Source organism: Leuresthes tenuis, unplaced genomic scaffold, assembly GCF_036924035.1.
Source record: "Leuresthes tenuis unplaced genomic scaffold, fLeuTen1.0.hap1 SCAF_18, whole genome shotgun sequence".
NCBI lineage: Eukaryota > Metazoa > Chordata > Actinopteri > Atheriniformes > Atherinopsidae > Leuresthes > Leuresthes tenuis.
In genome coordinates, this window is record NW_027325372.1 from 28313710 (window position 1) to 28332917 (window position 19208).

Sequence of the window (19208 nt, forward strand, 5' to 3'; positions counted from 1 at the left end):
TGTATGGTTGGGCATTCGCACCTTTTCTTACCCATTTTTGAGGAATTATGGGTGGACATTCACACCTTCTTGCAGCTGAACACCTCTTCTCCCACTTATGATCATGTGCGGTTGGATATTCGAAAAATGTTTGCTTTTTCACAAGAGCAGAGGAGAGCGCACTGTTCCCAGCGGCACTGCAGTACCGGGTCGATGCTTTGAGTGAACGGAGCAAGCTCCTTTTTCAACTCCTATTGATAAAAATCCATTTAATATGTAGTCCTTGCATAGACATATCACATATTAAACTGATAAGTACAGATACTACACTTGATCTTAACCAAAAGGCCGAGAAGCGATATCTGTCCACTGGTTCACGTCCGAGGGCCCTTCCTGGCACAATGCGCACTTGTAGCGGTGTTCGTTTTATGGCCATAGTGTCACTTTGCACCTCCGCCCACCCGCTGCACTGAGCACTCTTCAACCCTTTTAAATGGTATAACTTTACACTACCGCACGCTCCAGCGAGCACCATTCAAGCAACATCGGCACAGTCGCAACAAGTAAGGCGACTCTACTCAGAGAAGTCACTCTGCACAGTAACAAGATTTCTTTTGCACAGACAGAAAGGGCTTCACCCGCAAAGGTAAAGCCTGCCAAAAATAGAAACAATTCATTAGTGCTGCTCTCCACGGAAGTCTTTAGTAAAAGGCGAAAGACTTGTACATTATGAAGAGAAACCAGTGTACGATTATCCATCACTGCGGGAGCAGGGCATCAGGCTAGTTGGCATAGCCACCTTCCCCATGGTGAGCTTTGCTTGGTTGAGACGCTTGCTCCCCCCCTTGCTCCTCGGCTGACCAAGTAGGAACAATCGGGCCCTATTCGATGGCTGCCTTGTCTTTTACTCTGTGCAAAAGACAAGGCAGCCACAAACAACACGGGAACACTGTATTGAGGCTTTATTCTGACTGCTCATTCGGTGTCGCGTTCCTTTCAAGCAATTGTTCCGGTTAGCCCGCACTCGGCTCGCTCCCAGAGCCGTATTAAAGTCTGCTTCGCATTCACTCTCTTTTCTCAGCAGATTAAAAGAAAGTTTCATCTTAGGCTCCCTGAAACTTCCATCCTGCACCGCTGTTTGCTTTTTCAGAAGAGCAGAGGAGAGCGCACCGTTCCCAGCGGCACTGCAGTACCGGGTCGATGCTTGGAGTGAACGGAGCAAGCTCCTTTTTCAACTCCTATTGATAAAAATCCATTTAATATGTAGTCCTCGCATAGAGGACATATCAGACATTAAACTGATAAGAACAGATACTACACTTGATCTTAGCCAAAAGGCCGAGAAGCGATAACTGTCCACTGGTTCACGTCCGAGGGCCCTTCCTGGCACAATGCGCACTTGTAGCGGTGTTCTTTTTATGGCCATAGTGTCACTTTGCACCTCCGCCCACCCGCTGCACTGAGCACTCTTCAGCCCTTTTAAATGGTATAACTTTACACTACCACACGCTCCAGCGAGTACCATTCAAGCAACAACTTTGCACTCCAGCTTCGAACATCGGCAAAGTCGCAACAAGTAAGGCGACTCTACTCAGAGAAGTCACTCTGCACAGTAACAAGATTTCTTTTGCACAGACAGAAAGGGCTTCACCCGCAAAGGTAAAGCCTGCCAAAAATAGAAACAACTCATTAGTGCTGCTCAACGTTGTACTTTGCAGTAAAAGAAAGAGCAAATCTAAAGTTTCAGGAATCCGAGAATAAGCTTACTTTCATGAGTTCTTCACGATTTCGGATTTTGCTATAAAATGAATTCCTTCACTCAAACTAAATTAAAACTGCTAAACCGCTAATCTTTTACATACAAGGCAGATGTCAAATTCACCGAAATAGGATCTAAGGGTATTTGGCCAATCGAGCTGTAGCAGCTTCGGTAAAAGAGTATAAGTTGAAGAGTTTGTGAATAAAGGTGTGCGCACACATAGTGAGTTGTAGGAAAATAGGCAGGGAGCAATGCCGGCTGGGGTATATGTTCTTGTATGTTGTCTGACTGTTTGATTTGAATGTGTTGTGTAAGTGTCCTGTTGAATGTTACATGTTTGGGCTTTGACACGCTTCACTGTGGTTGTTAACTGTGTGGTGTGTCCTGAAATGTTATATGTTTGGGCTGTGTGACATGCTTAATGCTTTTCAGTAGCAACCCACTTATTCATATATAGCAACTGACAACATAAGAAGTCCGGACATACTTTGATAGTAGTTGTAGAAGTATCCTTATTGATAATAGATAAACTAATTCATAGTGATAGAACAGTAGATGAACAGGTGCCTGCACATGTCTCATGAAAATAAAATGGGTGTATGATTGCTGACGGCAGAGCAATACTGCCAAACTTATGAGTTCTTGTGGCAAACTTGATTCAGTGTCTTGACGTGTATACGCTGTTTCGCTGACTTGTCACAAGAAACAAAGTGTGTTTGATAAGATCCAACCATTTTATTACGGGAGGATCAGTATGTATGGATTCTGATGTGACTGATAAACCCATTCGTATCTTAAGCATAATCTAATACGTGAGACAACGCCCTGGCACACATTATGGACTGTCCCCACAGTCCATAATGTAGAAAAGAGAGAAAAAAGCCTTTCTGATTTGGTGTGTGTGCTCACAGTGCAGAGTGTAGAGAAAAGAGAGAAAAGAAAGCCGTTTTGGTGTCACGGGTGTTGTGACTTACACACACACATTTCTGAATTGAGAAAGGAAATTATTTTAGAGAAAGCACTAGAGTTTAGATCCCACATTTGTTGATAGGCATTCATTTAATTTTTCTTTTAATCAGTTTTAAAGTGAATACTAACTGAGAAATGAAAAAGGTGAAGAGTTTAGAAGCTTGGTTCAAGAGCAAAACTTGGTTTATGATCAGCTGAGTCTCTAAACAGAACAGCAAAGGGCTTCATCGAACATTTAAAAAAAATTCAGATTGTTAGAATATCCAGAATTTATAGGAATGGTGGTGATTACTCTTATTTTCTAGAATGGAAATAACTGCACCATGTCTGTTTTATGAATTTAAGGGGCTAAAAAGTTTTGTTCTCGTTTTTCTATGATTAACCGAATGTATGTGAGAGTCCAAACAGACAGAAGGGTTACGGCCGAGCACTGGACCTTCCAAAAAAGATGAGACAGGCTGGACCTGTGCCATACTAGTTAAGACCTGCCTGTGGATAACAGGTTCTTTAAACTCTCACACACACAAACTCACACACGTTCGCACACATACACCCACACACACACACACATTCTTGAACTTGCTGCAAGATTAAACATTTGCATTAACTGACTCCAGCAACTCTGAGTCTCATTGAGAGACTTTTCTCAACAATTGGGTCCTCAAACCAGATCTCAACGTTTTTTCCGCTTTCCAGGGTCGGAGCTGAAACCGTGCACGGGGGAGTCCAGTACTTCTAATGAAAGACCCCCTGCTGAATTGCGGTAATTAGGGGCCAGTGTCCACTGAAAGGGGGAAAAAGGGACGAGATCGTACTTTTGAATCAATGGCCAGAAGCCATTGGCAGTGCAGGCATCAACAATAATGGTGTTATTTCACCCATTAACACTTAAGGTACCTCATGCAGTGGCTGTGATATGGTTACTTAACAAAATATCTTTACCAGACATCTCTCCTACATAACAGTTCTTCTTTCACAGCCACACCTTGTTGTCGAGAGATGTGCTACACTTAATCCATCCACACTGCTACCTACCCCACAGATGGAAAGCCTCATGATTGCATGTCAGAAATAACCATCAGTGTTTTACCCAGGCCAGACTTAACTGATATACGTTATGAAAATGCAGAAATAACTATATTTATTCAACAGGTCAAGCAAAAAACCCTGATGGCACAAATGCTACAGGATTTGCAGTAGTAACAGAAACTGAAGTTTTCTTAAAACAACCACTACCAAAAAATTACTCTGTTCAAGCAGTCGAATTGGTAGCTTTAACTGAAGCTTGTAAATTAAATAACAAAAAGGTTGTTAACGTTTACACTGACAGTCAGTATGCCTTCTCAACTGTACATGTGTTAACACAGCATTGGAAAAACAGGTATGTTGACATCCACAGCTAAATGTATAAACTACAAATATTTTAGCATTATTAGATGTTATTCAATTGCCATCTACAATAGACTCGTATGAATGACCGGAAGGAAAACCATACTGCCAAAGAATTTGTTTAAATATGCTGCAGTATTGAGCCACGGACCATGTCATGTCTCAACAGGAGGGATGGAAGCAATAATGAACAAGGTTTTTACAGCATATGGTTTTACTAATTATTGAATTTTTTTTTTTAGAATAAATAAATTAATAAAGTTTTGTCTAGCAGGTCAAATATGTGCAAAATACATTCCACAGGGCAATCTAAGACCAAAACGAAGATAATTCCCTAAGCCAGTGTATCTTTTTCAACATATTTGTTTGGATTTCATTATTTCATTATTGTGTAGATTTCATTGAACTAAATTAATGTTAAGGGAAACGATTCTGCTCAGTGACAACAGAGGTTTTTACCAAATGGTCTGAAATATTTCCATGTGCACAAGCAGATGCACTCTCAGTAGCAAAATCACGCGTAAAATACCTCATTTCTAGATTTGAAATTCCTGAAAAGATCTTCAGTGATAATTTGACATACTTTGTAAACAATGTCATCTCACTGATGGCAAAGAACTTAAAATAGACCTTAGAAACCACTGTGATATAGAAGGTTTCGCTAACACATTGGAATTGTTTTACTATTTACATATGCATGTGCAGTGAAGAATTGCTTGCTGCTGATAAATGCAAAGAAGAACAGCTTACACATAGATGCTCACATATAGGCTGCTGAATGCAATGAAGACCTGCTTATCCAGTAAAGTTCAATGTCAATGTGTAATATTCAATTAGGATTTGCAAAACAGTGAAGTTAAACAATGAATGGGTCCATAGTCGGTATGAGAAGACTACAGGAATATTTACCTGGGTGTACGTTCAAACAGAGATGAGAAAATTGCGATAAATTATTGTTTGTTTGTTTGTTAGTATGTATATGAATGTTATGTGTATAAACTGTGTTGAGTTGTAGTTACTCAGTAGTGTCTCAGTGAAACAACCGACGGGGGAAGCCTTGCGGTGACAACAAAAGCAGTGTTTTACTGATCAGTCAAGTTGCTCCAGTGTACTCCATACAAACTGGTTGGCTACTGAAGGGATAGAAAATGGGGAATACTTGTTTTAAAGCAAACAAGGAATTAGATGGGAAAAATACATGTTTTAACGGGACCCAGACAATATTATATAGATGTCGCCACTGAAGTAAAGAACATTTACGTGGGATGGTGTGAGGGTCCTCGTTTGGCTGACGTTCGCCGATATGCTCGCCATGCTCAGAACCAAGTTGAGACGCGTAAGACAACCAAAAGGGACAAGTGTGAAAAGGAGCTGCATTTGGCAACCATGACCATGTATTACGCAGTTGGTGTAAACAGAGGACGAGGCCGAAGTCGAAGACGTGGACGTGTGGGAGAGGAGGTCGAAATGGGCCACGCCAGAGCTATGATCCGAATATTTGTTTTTACTGTGGCCAGACTGGACACTGGAAGAAGGACTGTCCACAGCTAAAAAGTGATGAAATTGGGCAAAAGGCTGACTGAGGGTGGGAGGCAGGTTCTGGACGTCACGCGGCAGCGGAGCCTCCACTAATGGGTGATAGCACAAACACACTCACACATTTTTCCTGCTCTGTGTAGTGAAGCAACGCTTGCCGACTGTGATTCACGTAGTAAAGTTTTGCATGCTATTTCCGTCCTAGAGCAAAGATATTTCTCTCACAATATAGGAACTTATGTTCATCAGTAGTGACGTCAGGGGAGTTTGATTGTCCTCCAAAGTTAAGTGGAAACCACGTTTACTGTATGTCTGCATCAGGCCAGGTTGTGAAGGAGAAAATGACAATGCCCATTGCGTGTTGTCACTCCCGATGAGCTCTCCTTCAAACACTCATTTTTGTTATCAGAGTTGTGTCCCATTAACCTGATGGGCTGTGATCTCATGTGTAAATTAGGCATTATTTTAACTTCTACACCAGAGGGTGTTAAGGTTATGTTACAGCCTGACAAAGTTTTCACAGCAGTGCAGTTTGATTCATCGGCACTTACATATGCTTATGAGTGGAAACTTCCCAGCTCTCCTTTTTCACAACAACTAGTGGAAGAAGCAAAAGCGTTAGTTTCACCCCTTTCTGATTTAATGCAACCTACTGATTTGCACTGCACATCACACATTTCTTTGGGGCCTGACAATGACTATGAGAAGAAGTGAAAAAATATGTGCGCCTACTTTATTGGCTGTGTCGCTCACTCCAGAGCACTTCGATTTTTTTAATGTTTGTGGTACTCGCCCTCACATTTCCTTGGCCAAACGTACACACTGGCAGTGACAAGGTGTGGGAGAGTTTGTTGCTACATGTCAGAAAGAAATGGAGTGGACTGTTTCACCTGCTGATCCAAATTTGATGTTTTCTGAACGATTGTCAGCATACAAAAAAACATTTTTGAGTACAATGCATTGTCAAAGAACTGTGGACTTAATTCCTACCACAGAATCACATTTTGAAGCATGTTTTTTATCTGAAACAGATTTGTCTTCGATACCCATGTTGGCTGAAGTGCCCAATGATCTTTGGGCTAAGAGCAAATATGATGTGGGGTTGATAAAAGGCTGTGAACCAGTAATTGTCACCCCTAAATCAGACTTTTGTCCATGTAAAAAACAATACCCTTTTAAGCCTGAAGCAATTAAAGGGATTAAACCTGTTTTTCAATCTTTTCAGAAAACAGGCGTTATTGTTCCTTTTGAAAATTCACCTGTGCTTACTCCATTGTTTCCTGTTAAAAAGATTAAAGATGCTGGCCAGCCAGATGAATGGCGTTTTGTACAGGACCTCCAAGCGGTGAATGCTGCAGTTCAGCCACATGCTCCTACTGTGCCCAACCCACACACTATTTTGTCTCAAATTACATCAGATGCACAGTTTTTCTCAGTGGTTGACTTGTCGCCAGTGCACCCTGATAGCCCATTTTGGTTTGCTTTTTAGTTTGAAGGGAGATCTTGGACTTTTACCCGGTTATGCCAGGGGTACTGTGAAAGTCCCACTATTTACAATGCTGCCCTCAAAGCTAGTCTGGATTAACTTCAATCAACCACAGGCTCTGCTCTTTTGCAGTATGTGGATGACATCCTTTTATGTGGTCCATCTAAACAACAGTGTGAAAAAGACAGTGAATCTGTTGAAACATCTTCCTTCTTATGGCCATAAAGCCAGCCTTTCTAAGTTACAATTTGTACAGGACGAAGTCACCTTTTTGGGTCATGTGATTTCTAAGGATGGGCGCTCACTTTCTCCTAAACGTGTTGCTGCAGTTCAGATCATTCCTAAACCGGTTACTAAAAAACAGCTTATGTCATTCTTAGGTATAACATCTTACTGCAGGAACTTTATTCCTAACTACTCTTTTCTCGAAGCTCTCTTAGGTGCTCTTATCCATGGTAAAGGCAGCTGCAGTTATGACATGCAGCTCTAGTCAGCTGATCGTGTTCCATGTACTCCTGAGGCTGAATCAGCCTTTAGTCAGCTTAAGCTGGCTCTTCAAACAGCACCAACACTTGGCATTCCAGATCCTCATAAACCTTTCATACAGGCAGTTGATGAGAAGCATGGTTGTATGACATCTGTTCTTATGCAGGAACATGGGGCAGGCAAAGGCCAGTGGCTCATTTCTCAGCAAAACTGGACTCTGTGGCTGCAGGCCTGCCTGGTTGTCTTCGTGCTGTTGCAGCTGCAGAGAAAGCTGTCCTGGCCTCCCAAGATATTGTGGGCTACGCTAATTTGACTGTTTTGGTTCCTCATGCTGTTGCCATTATTCTTCTCGAGCAGAAAACTTCACATCTTTCAACTGCTTGTTGGATCAGATACACCTCTGTGCTCCTTGATATGCCAAATGTCACTGTTAAACGTTGTACTGTTCTGAATCCTGCTACTTTGCTTCCGACTCCTGAGGATGGGGAGCCTCATGACGCTCATGAAGCTGTTTTGGAACAAGTTTGTACACCCCGACCTGATCTTTTAGAGACTCCTCTTCCAAACTCTGACATGATTCTTTTTGTAGATGGATCAGCTTTGCGTGATCCAGCCACAGGTACTAACTGTGTTTGGTTTGCAGTATGTTCTTCACATGACACTTTGTTGTCTGGTTCTCTTCCTAAACATTTCTCTGCTCAAACTACTGAGCTTATTGCACTTACTGAAGCTTGTAAGTTGGCAGCTGGTAAGTCTGTCACTATTTACACAGATTCCAGATATGCTTTTGGTGTTGTTCATGACTTTGGTGCGCTGTGGAAACACAGGCATTTCCTTAAATCAGATGGTAAAACTATTCTGAACTCCAAGCAGGTTTCTGATCTTCTTGATGCGATCCTTTTGCCTACAGCAATCTCGGTCTGTAAGTGTGCGGCTCACACTAACTCAGACGATCCTGTTGCTTGTGGCAATGCCAGAGCTGATGCTGCAGCTAAGCAAGCAGCTAATTTTTTTCCTGTTTTCGCTTCCCTCTCTTTGCAGGCAGAAGACTCCCTCACAGATCTCCATGCTTTGCAAACTTTTGCCTCTGCAGATGAAATTTGGTCCTCTGGACGCATTTGGTCCTCTGTGGGTGCAACTCAATGCATAGAAATATGCACTAGTAATAGTGGACGTGTTTAGTAAATGGGTTGAAGTTTTCCCTGCAAAACATGCAAACAGTAATGCAGTGACTAAAGCACTGCTAAACAGAAATCATTCCTAGATGGGGCATTCCAGAGAAGATCAGCAGTGATAATGGCACACATTTTGTAAACACTGCATTGACTGAGGTTGGTAAATTCCTGGGAATAAGCTTGCGCACACATTGTGCTTATCATCCACAGAGTGGAGGTGCTGTGGAAAGAGAAAATGGTACATTAAAGTCCAAGTTAGCCAAATGTTGTGAAGAAACAGGTCTGCCATGGACAAAAGCATTACCTATTGTGCTTACCTACATGAGAATGAGAATCAGAGCTCAAGTGAATCTCAGCCCATTTGAAACTTTATTTGGCAGACCTCCTAACCTGGGATTGGGACCTGTAACCAGACCCCTCCCTTCCACAACTGTTTGTGATGATGCTATGTTGTCTTACTGTCGAAACCTTTCCACTGTTCTATCTCAAGTTTCACAGACAGTAAAAGCAGCCCTTCCAGCCACAGAAAACACACCACTCCAACCAGATGACAGGTGGTGAAGGAACTTCGCAGGAAACATTGGAAGTCCAAACGTTGGCAAGGCCCGTTCCAGGTGCTACTGGTCACTCACACAGCTGTTAAAGTTGCAGAGAGAGCAACCTGGATTCATGCCAGTCACTGTAAGAAGGTACCAGAACCAGTAGATGACTTCCACCCTGACATACATCAGCCTAACCAACACGCCCGGAAGGACAAAGATAAGAGTCAGCAGTAAAAGCTGTACTCCACCGGTGTGTTAAGTGCTAGTAACCTCTGACACCGAAGATTGAAACATCCTTACTGAGACCAGCGATGAAGATGATCATACACATGCTGTGAACCATGGAAGAAACTGTTTGTTGTTTGTATTTTCTTATTTGTAACCAGCATGTGCACATTGTATCTTGATTTCACAGGAAGCAATAATACAGGGCTGCTGTATTTCCCCACGACCCGAGAGACCACCAGACGCCCGAAGCCACACAGCCCCCCCCAGCACACACCCAACCGCCCAGAGCGACGGGACAGCAACCCACCACCACCACTATGTGATCAAGCTAATCAGAAGGGACCAGAGAGAATTAAATTCAGCCAATTGATGTTTTGAGGAAGCAGACATTGTTTCCATGCTAATATAATCTAAAAGAAAATTTCTAAACTGGTTAATACACAGATTGTTCTTCGCTTTCCAGTTCATGAGAATAGTTTTCTTTGCTATACATAACACTGTGAGGATCATGTGTGCTAAGCTAAATTCCACATTGATGTTGTCTAAGTCACCCAGTATGCACAGTGTGGGGCATGCAGGAATGCTACACTTTAGTCATGTTGATAGGTCCGCACAGACTTCAAGCCAGAACCTCTGGACAGGCGCACAAAACCACAAAGCGTGTGCATAATCATCAGGTGTGTTATCTGTGCAATGTGAGCAGATGTTTGAGTGTGTTAGACCTATCCTGAACATCCTTTGTCCTGTATAGTGTGTTCTATGAAGAATTTTGTATTGTATGAGCTGTAAATTAGGATTTCGAGTCATTCTGAAGGTGTTCAAACATATATGTGGCCAGAAGCTATGACTAGAACTGATGGATAAATACGCCTCCCATTTTGAGGACGGTAGAGACATTGTGTCATCTATCTTAGACAATAATTTATATATTTTTGATAGTAGTTTTGGGGTGCAGATGCTTAGAAATTCTACTACCCTAATCAGGAGTTGTAAGTCTGGTTGGTGGAGGATATATTTCTTTGTTATTATAGACTTAAGTTGTTGATATTCTAGGAATTTATTGCTGCCTATCTCATGTTGTGATATGAGCTCATCAAATGAAATAAAATGTCCATTTTGGATTATATGTTCCAGATGTTTGATTCCTTTGATCTTCCAGAGAGTAAAGTTTAGCATTTTTTTGTTTTGCAGGATGTCAGGATTGTTCCAGATGGGTGTAAGCTTACACGGGACAAGTGAAGACTTTGTTATTTTAAGAAATTCCCACCAGGCTGTCAGAGAGGTGCTGATGTTAATGCTCTTGAAACATTTGTGATTTTTTACGTTTTGACTAATAAGTGGCAGGTCAGAGATTTCCAGATTATCACACAATGCTTGTTCTATATTTATCCATGGTTCATCTATTGGGCTAGGTTTAAACCATTTTGATATATACTGTAACCTATTGGCTAAGGAATAGTGCTGAAAATTAGGTAAATCTAATCCACCACTGTCCTTGGTCTTCTGTAGGGTTTTTAAACTAATACGTGGTGGTTTGTTTTTCCACAGAAATTTGGAGATGCATGAACCTAGTGACTTAAATCAAGTAGCAGATGGTTTTATGGGGATCATTGAGAACAAATAGTTAACTTTTGGTAGTATCATCATTTTAATGGTTGTAACTCTCCCCATAAGTGATATAGGTAAGGACTTCAAACGAGAGAGATCGTCCTCTACTGTCTTTAATAATTGCACATAATTTAGCTTTGTTAGCTCTGAGAGTCTGGAGGAAATGTTTATGCCTAAATATCTAATATTTCCTGACTGTAAAGTGATCGCAGGTATATTCTGGTCCCTATAGTTAATGGGCAGAACTGTGGTCTTAGACCAATTGATAGAGTAGTCAGAAAGTGCTGAGAATTTATTTATGAGTGTGATCGTGTGAGTGAGAGACGTCTGTGAGTTCTGAAGGAAAAGTAATACATCATCAGCATAAAGACTTATTTTATGCTCAATATTTTGGGGTTGGATGCCTTTAATATTTCTATCTTGTCTGATAGCAGCTGCTAAAGGTTCGATGAAAATAGCAAAAAGTGAGGGCGAAAGTGGGCAACCCTGTCTTGTACCTCTCTGCAGACTGAAGCTTGGAGAAGTTTGATCATTTGTCCTGACACTTGCACTTGGGGAGTCAGTTATTTTCTTTTGAGGAGATAAGAGGCTTTAATAATAATATCTTGCAAGAGAGAACAACACAGTACAGAATACAGAGTTGCTCTGACCACTGAAGCAAAAACACACAGTTATATTGCCCACTCATCACGTCATCTGTTTTTGGGTATAGTTGATTGTTCTTCTAACTTTCCTCCCCAACCATTAGTTGAGGTTACCCAGACACACTCGTAAATACCAGCCTAACCCTGTCCCCCCTAAAGTGCAGCTATCTTATAATAACAAGCCCACCATTGTAAAGAGGAATTTAAGAAAACAGGGCAGGGTGGTACCTTGCAGCTCAGTCATTTGCAGGTTATACACAGTAACACTCAATACAATGCATATAAGAATTATTTTCCATTACATTCCTCCCTTTTGATTATAATAATACCATTATATTAATCAACCCAAAAGAAACAAGGAAAATAATAACTTTATCTGTAAAACATCAGCCTGCATTTGCACACAACGTGAGTTTAAAATGCAGGCATCATAGTGATAAAGGGTCCAATGATAAACAATCAAAACATGAACAATTAAATATGATTATCTTCATGCCTCTCTAAGTCAGCGTCACTAGAGGAAAAATTTTGAAAGCAAAAAAGTTCTTTGAGTCATTTGAATCATTTGGTGAGATACATACAATGAGGCCTTTCACACAGGGAAAAATACAGCAGCCCTGTATTATTGCTTCCTGTGAAATCAAGATACAATGTGCACATGCTGGTTACAAATAAGAAAATACAAACAACAAACAGTTTCTTCCATGGTTCACAGCATGTGTATGATCATCTTCATCGCAGGTCTCAGTAAGGATGTTTCAATCTTCGGTGTCAGAGGTTACTAGCACTTAACACACCGGTGGAGTACAGCTTTTACTGCTGACTCTTATCTTTGTCCTTCCGGGCGTGTTGGTTAGGCTGATGTATGTCAGGGTGGAAGTCATCTACTGGTTCTGGTACCTTCTTACAGTGACTGGCATGAATCCACGTTGCTCTCTCTGCAACTTTAACAGCTGTGTGAGTGACCAGTAGCACCTGGAACGGGCCTTGCCAACGTTTGGACTTCCAATGTTTCCTGCGAAGTTCCTTCACCACCTGTCATCTGGTTGGAGTGGTGTGTTTTCTGTGGCTGGAAGGGCTGCTTTTACTGTCTGTGAAACTTGAGATAGAACAGTGGAAAGGTTTCGACAGTAAGACAACATTAGGGGTAACCACAATAGGTAATGCTTTTGTCCTGTTTCTTCACAACATTTGGCTAACTTGGACTTTAATGTACCATTTTCTCTTTCCACAGCACCTCCACTCTGTGGATGATAAGCACAATGTGTGCGCAAGGTTATTCCCAGGATTTTACCAACTTCAGTCAATGCAGTGTTTACAAAATGTGTGCCATTATCACTGCTGATCTTCTCTGGAATGCCCCATCTAGGAATGATTTCTGTTTAGCAGTGCTTTAGTCACTGCATTACTGTTTGCATGTTTTGCAGGGAAAACTTCAACCCATTTACTAAACACGTCCACTATTACTAGTGCATATTTCTTTCCTTCAGCTGGTGTGAGTTCAACAAAATCCATCATCAAATGTTCAAAAGGTTTCTCTGGTGGAGGGTGTGCAACTTGCGATGTGTGTAATGCCTTTCCTACATTATGTGTGGCACAAACCATACATGACTGACAGTATTTTTGCGCATATGAACTGAACCCTTTTGTGAACCACTGAGCAGTGAGTGCATTCAGCATCCCCCCTTTTGACACATGGTTCAACCCATGTGTCAATTTTGAAAAATGAGGAAAAAAATGTTTAGGTAGACAGGGTTTACCATCAGGTCCCATCCAAACACCATCCGTATGAGTTGCACCCACAGAGGACCAAATGCGTCCAGAGGACCAAATTTCATCTGCAGAGGCAAAAGTTTGCAAAGCATGGAGATCTGTGAGGGAGTCTTCTGCCTGCAAAGAGAGGGAAGCGAAAACAGGAAAAAAATTAGCTGCTTGCTTAGCTGCAGCATCAGCTCTGGCATTGCCACAAGCAACAGGATCGTCTGAGTTAGTGTGAGCCGCACACTTACAGACCGAGATTGCTGTAGGCAAAAGGATCGCATCAAGAAGATCAGAAACCTGCTTGGAGTTCAGAATAGTTTTACCATCTGATTTAAGGAAATGCCTGTGTTTCCACAGCGCACCAAAGTCATGAACAACACCAAAAGCATATCTGGAATCTGTGTAAATAGTGACAGACTTACCAGCTGCCAACTTACAAGCTTCAGTAAGTGCAATAAGCTCAGTAGTTTGAGCAGAGAAATGTTTAGGAAGAGAACCAGACAACAAAGTGTCATGTGAAGAAAATACTGCAAACCAAACACAGTTAGTACCTGTGGCTGGATCACGCAAAGCTGATCCATCTACAAAAAGAATCATGTCAGAGTTTGGAAGAGGAGTCTCTAAAAGATCAGGTCGGGGTGTACAAACTTGTTCCAAAACAGCTTCACAGTCATGAGGCTCCCCATCCTCAGGAGTCAGAAGCAAAGTAGCAGGATTCAGAACAGTACAACGTTTAACAGTGACATTTGGCATATCAAGGAGCACAGAGGTGTATCTGAGCCAACAAGATGTTGAAAGATGGGAAGTTTTCTGCTCGAGAAGAATAATGGCAACAGCATGAGGAACCAAAACAGTCAAATTAGCGTAGCCCACAATATCTTGGGAGGCCAGGACAGCTTTCTCTGCAGCTGCAACAGCACAAAGACCACCAGGCAGGCCTGCAGCCACAGAGTCCAGTTTTGCTGAGAAATGAGCCACTGGCCTTTGCCTGCCCCATGTTCCTGCATAAGAACAGATGTCATACAACCATGCTTCTCATCAACTGCCTGTATGAAAGGTTTATGAGGATCTGGAATGCCAAGTGTTGGTGCTGTTTGAAGAGCCAGCTTAAGCTGACTAAAGGCTGATTCAGCCTCAGGAGTCCATGGAACACGATCAGCTGACTGGAGCTGCATGTCATAACTGCAGCTGCCTTTACCATGGATAAGAGCACCTAAGAGAGCTTCGAGAAAAGAGTAGTTAGGAATAAAGTTCCTGCAGTAAGATGTTATACCTAAGAATGACATAAGCTGTTTTTTAGTAACCGGTTTAGGAATGATCTGAACTGCAGCAACACGTTTAGGAGAAAGTGAGCGCCCATCCTTAGAAATCACATGACCCAAAAAGGTGACTTCGTCCTGTACAAACTGTAACTTAGAAAGGCTGGCTTTATGGCCATAAGAAGGAAGATGTTTCAACAGATTCACTGTCTTTTTCACACTGTTGTTTAGATGGACCACATAAAAGGATGTCATCCACATACTGCAAAAGAGCAGAGCCTGTGGTTGATTGAAGTTAATCCAGACTAGCTTTGAGGGCAGCATTGTAAATAGTGGGACTTTCACAGTACCCCTGGCATAACCGGGTAAAAGTCCAAGATCTCCCTTCAAACTAAAAAGCAAACCAAAATGGGCTATCAGGGTGCACTGGCGACAAGTCAACCACTGAGAAAAACTGTGCATCTGATGTAATTTGAGACAAAATAGTGTGTGGGTTGGGCACAGTAGGAGCATGTGGCTGAACTGCAGCATTCACCGCTTGGAGGTCCTGTACAAAACGCCATTCATCTGGCTGGCCAGCATCTTTAATCTTTTTAACAGGAAACAATGGAGTAAGCACAGGTGAATTTTCAAAAGGAACAATAACGCCTGTTTTCTGAAAAGATTGAAAAACAGGTTTAATCCCTTTAATTGCTTCAGGCTTAAAAGGGTATTGTTTTTTACATGGACAAAAGTCTGATTTAGGGGTGACAATTACTGGTTCACAGCCTTTTATCAACCCCACATCATATTTGCTCTTAGCCCAAAGATCATTGGGCACTTCAGCCAACATGGGTATCGAAGACAAATCTGTTTCAGATAAAAAACATGCTTCAAAATGTGATTCTGTGGTAGGAATTAAGTCCACAGTTCTTTGACAATGCATTGTACTCAAAAATGTTTTTTTGTATGCTGACAATCGTTCAGAAAACATCAAATTTGGATCATCAGGTGAAACGGTCCACTCCATTTCTTTCTGACATGTAGCAACAAACTCTCCCACACCTTGTCACTGCCAGTGTGTACGTTTGGCCAAGGAAATGTGAGGGCGAGTACCACAAACATTAAAAAAATCGAAGTGCTCTGGAGTGAGCGACACAGCCAATAAAGTAGGCGCACATATTTTTTCACTTCTTCTCATAGTCATTGTCAGGCCCCAAAGAAATGTGTGATGTGCAGTGCAAATCAGTAGGTTGCATGAAATCAGAAAGGGGTGAAACTAACACTTTTGCTTCTTCCACTAGTTGTTGTGAAAAAGGAGAGCTGGGAAGTTTCCACTCATAAGCATATGTAAGTGCCGATGAATCAAACTGCACTGCTGTGAAAACTTTGTCAGGCTGTAACATAACCTTAACACCCTCTGGTGTAGAAGTTAAAATAATGCCTAATTTACACATGAGATCACAGCCCATCAGGTTAATGGGACACAACTCTGATAACAAAAATGAGTGTTTGAAGGAGAGCTCATCGGGAGTGACAACACGCAATGGGCATTGTCATTTTCTCCTTCACAACCTGGCCTGAGGCAGACATACAGTAAACGTGGTTTCCACTTAACTTTGGAGGACAATCAAACTCCCCTGACGTCACTACTGATGAACATAAGTTCCCATATTCTGAGAGAAATATCTTTGTTCTAGGACGGAAATAGCATGCAAAACTTTACTACGTGAATCACAGTCAGCAAGCGTTTCTTCACTACACAGAGCAGGAAAAATGTGTGAGTGTGTTTGTGCTATCACCCATTAGTGGAGGCTCCGCTGCCGTGTGACGTCCAGAACCTGCCTCCCACCCTCAGTCAGCCTTTTGCCCAATTTCATCACTTTTCAGCTGTGGACAGTCCTTCTTCCAGTGTCCAGTCTGGCCACAGTAAAAACAAATATTCGGATCATAGCTCTGATCCCACACGTCCACGTCTTCGACTTCAGCCTCGTCCTCTGTTTACACCAACTGCGTAATACATGGTCATGGCTGCCAAATGCAGCTCCTTTTCACACTTGTCCCTTTGGTTGTCTTACGCGTCTCAACTTGGTTATGAGCATGGCGAGCATATCGGCGAACGTCAGCCAAACGAGGACCCTCACACCATCCCACGTAAATGTTCTTTACTTCAGTGGCGACATCTGGCATGAGGCCTTTAATTATTGCATTGCATGCAATACTCTCCCATGGTCCTGATTCATTACCCAAATCCCTTGGTCTCTGATGACCGCTGTGCTTGCTGACTTCCTCAAGGATGCGGTGTACAAAATCATCAGTCCCTTCACCGGGTTTCTGTTTGCAGGTGTAAATGTGGGACATATTGATTTTGGTTGGAAATTGAGTGGTGATGGCTTGACACAGTATTTGGTTGGCTGCTTCATATTGAGCGTTATCATTATGTCCTCGTTCACTGTTGGTAGGTCGCAAATCCAGTTGTAGCATACTGGCCTCTATTTTCTAGAGGTCGGACGGTTTGAACTTTTTTGCCAATATGCGACGCAATTCAACCCCAGTCGGGCAGAATTGTGCGCAGAAATCTCGCAACTCGTCAGCAAAATGGGGTCCAGAAATCTCTGGATCTGGTAAGCATTGTTATGCTTCCATGATGTCAGTCTCAGTCCAGGGTCGATAAACCAGTAATGGTCCAGTGGGAACTGCAACTTTAACCATAGGCATGGTTTGAATCTGGTTTTGTTTTTTCTCATGTTTAGATCTCTGAAGTCCAGATTGTGGGTAAAGGATTTTTGTCACTTGCGTTAAAAGTTCTTGGGCAGGTACGCTGGAGAACCAAACGTCTTCCTTTTCCTCATCATCAGACCTATGTAGCTGATGTTGTGAGAATGATGGAATTTCTTCCCAAGGGAGGATGGAAGAAGTCCCTTCTTCCCGAGAGCCAGAGGCTTGTGGCAGGGCTGGCTGTTGTTGTTGCAGGCGTCGTGGAGGGCAGGAGTCCAGGTCTGGATCCGGCACAGCTAATACTAAATTATTATCATCATTCCGTCATGGCATTTGTTTAACATTTTCCTTTCTTTCTCTTAATACACTTTATTTTTTCCAAAATTCTATACCTTTCTTACTTCTTATTTAAACTTAATTTTCTTTTTTTTTGCTTCATCTCTTTCTCATATTTGCAAAACTTTTCTTCTAATTTTCTTATTTCTAACATACTAAAAGAACCTTCTGGTGGAAAACCTCTGGACCATATGTCTTTTTCATTTCATCATGCTTAGGTCCCCCGGTAGGGTCAAAAGTCTGAGACCTACTGTTTCCAATTCTCAGACTTGGAATGGGGAAATATATTCCTTCACTCAAAGGACGTCTCCAATGAGGACCTTAATCTCTACTCACACTTCTTCGGAGTACTTCACACTTCTTCGGACTGCTTCAAAAGTTTCACTTACCCATGAAATCTCTGTCTCACTAATGACACAACCGGGAAACCCTCTTTTATTCAAATAAAAACTAAAAAGCAGTCCTATCGTCTCAGACTATCATATTTCAAAAATGATCCCAGCGCTGGTATTCAAGAAAAGGACCTGCCAGTCCTCTCTCTCAGAAAAGGCCTTGGAGGTATGAGGCTGGAACAGCTACTTCAGTCCAGGCTGGCCATGCACTGCGATCCGGTCCAGAGACACCAGTCGAGGGATCCTGTTCGTGACGCCAAAATTGTGGTGGAAATTTAGTAACGCACAGAGTCAGTTATTTTCTTCTGAGGAGATAAGAGGCTTTAATAATAATATCTTGAAAGAGAGAACAACACAGTACAGAATACAGAGTTGCTCTGAAGCAAAAACACAGTTATATTGCCCGCTCATCACGTCATCTGTCTTTGGTTGATAGTTGATTGTTCTTCTAACTTTCCTCCCAAACCATCAGTTTAGGTTACCCAAAAGGAGTGTATTGCTCCATCACAAGTATGCTTCTTTCACATACAGGGTAATATGAAGAATTTTATGCCTGAAACCTATTTAGACATGCAAAAATATGAAGGACAAAGCAGTTTTAACTTAGTTTGAGTGAAGGAATTCATTTTATATCAAAATCCGGAATTGTGTAGAACTCGTGAAAAGAAGCTTATTCTTGGATTCCTGAAAAAATTTAGTGTTGTTGTTTCCTATCCTGAAAAGTACTACGTTCGTTTTTGTTTAAAGGTATTTAGACATGGATAAATATGAAGGACAAAGCAGTTTTAACTTGGTTTGAGTGAAGGAATTAATTTTATATCAAAATCCGATATTGTGTAGAACTCGTCAAACGACGCTTATTCTCGGATTCCTGAAAAGGTTTAGTGTTGTTCTTTCCTATCCTGCAAAGTACAACGTTCTTTTTTGTTTAAAGCTATTTGGACATGGATAAATATGAAGGA

At 41.8% G+C, this 19208-nt stretch overlaps 3 non-coding genes across 3 annotated transcripts; all 3 read right to left on the minus strand.

The window, feature by feature from the left end:
- Positions 1–151: 151 nt before the first annotated feature.
- On the minus strand, positions 152–339 carry LOC140276161 (U2 spliceosomal RNA). Its single transcript, XR_011908841.1, has one exon. It is a non-coding gene; the product is annotated as a U2 spliceosomal RNA (small nuclear RNA).
- A 275-nt stretch (positions 340–614) lies between these two features.
- On the minus strand, positions 615–728 carry LOC140275822 (U5 spliceosomal RNA). Its single transcript, XR_011908534.1, has one exon. It is a non-coding gene; the product is annotated as a U5 spliceosomal RNA (small nuclear RNA).
- Positions 729–1138: 410 nt separating this feature from the next.
- LOC140276039 (U2 spliceosomal RNA) lies at positions 1139–1329 on the minus strand. Its single transcript, XR_011908730.1, has one exon. It is a non-coding gene; the product is annotated as a U2 spliceosomal RNA (small nuclear RNA).
- Between the last annotated feature and the right edge of the window lie 17879 nt (positions 1330–19208).